The sequence below is a fragment of the Wasmannia auropunctata genome, unplaced genomic scaffold, assembly GCF_000956235.1.
Source record: "Wasmannia auropunctata unplaced genomic scaffold, wasmannia.A_1.0 LD336106.1, whole genome shotgun sequence".
Lineage (NCBI taxonomy): Eukaryota > Metazoa > Arthropoda > Insecta > Hymenoptera > Formicidae > Wasmannia > Wasmannia auropunctata.
Genome location: NW_012026784.1, coordinates 6467808 through 6473052, shown reverse-complemented (window position 1 = coordinate 6473052; position 5245 = coordinate 6467808).

Below are 5245 nucleotides of genomic sequence, written 5' to 3'. Positions count from 1 at the left end.
ACTAGATCAAGTGGCATTAAATACGAAGTTGTAATGCAAGAAACACCAAATGCAAAGTATCAAGGTAATCGATAAATTTATATTTATCTACAATTAAAATATTTTCATTTTTATTTTACTAACGTGAAAATATTCATGACTAATGCTTTCTAAAGTATATATTGCTTTATATATTACTTGTTACAGACATCAAGAAACCAAAACTTATGACGACTGCAATAGATTTGCTAGAAAAGAAAACGACTACATCAGAAAATATTAAATTACAATTCTTAGAAATAAAACGAAAAAAATTAGAATTAAAAAAACAAGAAATAGAATTTCGTAACGAAACGTTACAAGTTCTGCAAAACATTGATGCGACACTATCATCCTTACGAGATGAAATTGTTGGACAATATCTGCAGACAGCAGATACTTAAGATGCGTATAATAATACGTACATTGTGTTATTTATGTTGCAACAATGTTTATTTTAACCAAACATTGGTGCATATATATATATATATATATATATATATGAGTTGTTCATGGTAGCAATCTCACTCTTTAACAAATACGTGTTGTGAAATATGCAAGTACCTGAGTTAGTTGTAATAAGATTATTTTCAGTGTGTGTGTATGACATGTAATTTTATTTTGTTTCGAAATACACAATAGTAATATTTTATTTTTTAATACGAATAATATAAGAAAGATATATAAATTTATTTTAAGTACACTTAACTTTTTGTTAATATATACACACATATATATTTATTGTATTTGTATACATACACGTACATAACAAGTAATAAAGAAGTAATAGCAGTAAAGAAATAAAATATTAATGTTGAAAATGCCATCGAACAACATTTCTTCGTATTTCTTCTGCGTTATTATCATTATATGGTACTTCCAATAATTCATCTATATCGTCGAAATATATTTCTTCTGGAGGGAAATCTCCATTTGATAGCAATATTGTGTAAAACACAGCATGCGTTTATAATATGAGCTACAAAATGAAAACATGTATCGATCTTGTATTATTGCACATATTGTACCAGATTTGTTCTTTCAAAATATATATTTGATCATACCAGCAAACTCTGGTGTATAATGTAATGCCCTTTCTTTTCTCAAACATCGCCAGCGTCCTTTTAAGATTCCTATACATCTTTCTACTGCTGATCGAGCTCGAATTATATGATAGTTATATCTACCTTCTGGTGAATCCTCAGGTGGATCATTCGCGAATGATTTTAATAGAAATGGCATGAGCGGGTATGCTGCATCACCTACAAATATGTAATATTAAAATAATGTATGCAATAATGAAATATAATTATAGATTAGAAATAACATTATAGCGGTTTTTCCCTAACTTTTTTAAATCATAACTAATATTGCACATTTAAGTAAAAAATAATATGTAGATACAAAAATAGAATAATTAATAGCATCACTAGCATATTATATCTATAAGCCATGATCCTGCCATTTCACCTTGTTCTTGTTGTCTTTCTAAATAATTTAATACACGTGAAGAACGAAAAACTCTCGAGTCGTGTGTTCTTCCTCCATGCATTGCATTGACTGCTAATATTTCGCTATTGTACGAAGAGACCTAGTAAAAGAATATACATGTTACATTAATAAAAATTATTACTTATAAATCAAAATGTTGATCTATAAATCAATATGCTTAACAACATATACTATACAACAAAGTGTATACAATTTTTGTTTTAATTTTTGTACATATATTAAACTTACAGTCATAGTATTCAAGGAATGATATAATTTTCTATTGATAAATAAATATTCTCTTGTACTTTCTGGAGGAAAGATGGCAACGTGAGTTCCGTCTATTGCCCCAATAACTCCTGGAAATCCAGTGTTTATAAAAAATCTGAAATTATAGTTCAAAATCAAAAAGAGTTTGCACGTTTTGTAGAAATTTTTATTTATATGGGGCATTTATATACTCTTCTTTGATCTGTTGTTTTTTTTCTTCTGTTGTGGGAAATTGAATCCAACGGCCCATTATTCTATTAAGTGCTTCTACTGTTGCATGGATGGCAACAGAAATTGATGTTTGACATATACAACTAAAAAAATCTCGTCCCACTTTTCTTTGGTAGGAACCAGATGATAAAAAATGCAGTGTTGCAAATATCTAAAAAAAATAATTAGACATATGTATATATTCAAAGTAAAAAAAAGAACAAGAACGTAAAAAGAAGTTTAGATACTTGGATGTGTCGAGGTATTGCTGTACTTCTTGTTGTAGGGGGCATGTAAGGAAGTAATTCATTAATTAATTCCATTGTAGCAGCTTTAGATAATCTAAAATAAAAAAATAATGCATATAATATTAAGTAATATAATATAATAATAAAATAATATTACATAATATTATATTTATATGATATATTATTTAATTTTATTATTAAATTATATACATATATATATATATATATATATATATGTTTATATAATTTTCCATAAATCACACATATATATATATATATATATATTAAAACATAAATTTACCTATATAATTTTTTAAATGTATTTTCGTCTACATTAAAAGGATTTTGAGTATCTCTTAAATTTTTACGTATTATATTCAAGCTTTTTTGCCGTCTCCTTTTCGTCTTCGTTATTATTTTCTTCATACTGTAATAAAATTAAATACTCCATATTTACTCTTTTATAATTTCACAAATTTCACGTATGGCCGTAAATAACCTCCAAAATCCTTTAAATGTAGACTTCGACGTAAATGACATAATTCGACACAAAATTTCTTGTCGAATAATCTCGCGCGAAATAATTCGCATTATCACTATAGTGAAATTTACCCAATCAAGTGAATGCTCACTTTTGTCATTTTCACCACGTTTCAAGATACACAATCGACCCCCTGAGGGACCACCTGTGGCAGCGATGGTCCCAGGAGTATCTCCAGACCCTGGCCCCGCGACCAAAATGGTGAAGGGAGGCCAACCTCAAGGAGGGCCAACTATGCCTGCTGCGGGGTGAGGCCACGCCACCGTCCCGTTGGCCCTTGGTCCGCATCGTTCATATACATCCGGGTGACGATGGGAGAGTAAGGGTGGTCGACGTCCGCATTCCTACCGGCCGGCTCATTCGTCCGGCTGTCAAGATCGTGCCGCTCCCACTCGCCGGCGATGCGCCCCCCGTCACCTCGCCGCCGTAAAACCTCCGCGGCAGACAGAACTACGTGTAAATAGTGTGAATAACCGCGTTTACTAATGTCTTTGTATCAAACTCACCGTTATATCGCTGCCCAATCTTGTAGCGAGGACCACGGCATTGCGCTGGGTCGCCTGCCCACCACCACTCACATATCGTCGGGACGACCGAACGACCCGCGGTGTTCACTCGCGCAATTAATTGTCGGCGGGGTCTGCGCCCCTATGACGAGGCGGGCGGGATGTTCGGAAACAGTCGCGATTTTGTGCCGACACCGCCGCTCAAATAACCCGCGCTCGCCGATCTGGCGCGCTCGCCTGTTGGCGACGCAGCCAATCACGGGACTCTATAAATCGACCGCGGCGCCGATCTCCCTATGAGATTCAAAGGCGACGGTTGAGTTCGCGCAAATAACCTACCGCCCCTATCTTCGGGAGGATTCCACTGCCCGAAAAACAACCGAGACAAACAACTTTTGCAGGCCAAAAGTGCCGAATAAGCGTGCGAATCTTCCGGACGATAGGAGGGCTTAAAAACAGAAACGCCAGTGCCGCCAGCAGCACTTCGCAATAGTCCGCATAGTGACAACAGCTTTCTCGTTTGCGCACCGAGATCGTAACTTTCGGACCTCGACTAACGGCAAAGTGCCATTTGCGCGTGTATTCTGTTTTATTAAGTAATAAAACCACGAAGTAAACTGCATCTAGCTATCTCAGTTTATTTCACATTCCGCTCCTGTCGATCCCCCCTCGGGAGAACCGCTAACGCGGATCGCTACATATATATATTGTCAAATTAATAATTTTACTAATTTTACTATCAAATAAACTCTAAAATACTTAAAATGTTTAATGTTTTCAGAAATTATTCGAATCTCACGTCATATTGCTTGACTTTAAATAACATGCGTAAATTCAATTTGTCAAAAATAGATGGAAAGACTACAAAAAATTATGGTAAAATCGGCTTTTTTTTTAATAAAAATAAATATTGAAATAAATTAAAATTTGAAATAATTAAAGCGTATTTACTGTATAAAACAAAATTGTGTGGAAAGACACAATGCCCGATTAGTCTAAACGTCGTGTGAGATTGGATAATCGGAGAGAGAGTCCGACTCTGAAGGCGTAACGAAACTCGTGAGAGAATCGGAATCCCGAGAGAGTCGGAACTCCCGCGAGAGTCATAGTTACACCTTTAATACAAATTCAATAATCAATAAAATTTCAAAGTTATCTACTAATTCAATATTACTATTTTTTGTTTTCCTTAAATGCTTATTAAACTAAAAAAATTTGGACTACTTATTAAACTATAAAATATATAATCTATTACGAATTAAAACTATTTTGCGAAACAAAATTTTCATATTTTAATAAAATATATCTTACAGATCGAATTAAAATATTAAATTTTAAATTTTAAAAGAACTAACTTTTGCAAAACGCGGCAGTGCATTCAACACAAAATGAGCTTTGCGAGCTCTGTGCGTGCAAACTGTGCAAGTATTTCCTCAAACACAGTCGCACGATATACATAGATAAATAGATAATACTGTTACGCGCCGTTGTTGCCACGTCTCAAGAAGGGTTAAAGTAATAAAATTCATAAAGATGTAAGTTTGATCCAAATATTAAATAATAGAAACAGTGGCGTGTAATGCGACTGTTTGAATAAAGACTAATCCTCTCCATTCGTGTCAGCGAGGCTTACCTCCTCCTCAGATACCTCAGTTCTGAGAAGGTGGGTGCTCTCTTTTATTTTAGGGCTACCTGCGATGCCGGCAATATCCCGGGATGTGAGAGCTAAGATCGTTTGTTGAAGGTAGGAAGGTGAATAAGTACACACACAATGAATGACAATTTACGCGTTCCGCTTGAAGCTGTTCCTTTTACCCTGTTGCTACTTAATTATTTAATTTTATTTATTTGTTTATTTAGCTAATTCTAAGCTACAATGTTGCAGACGGAGGAGTAGCTTGGTCCTGTGTATAAATCTGAATCCGATGACTCCGGTATTTCTAAGATTTCGGGCTCCGGAT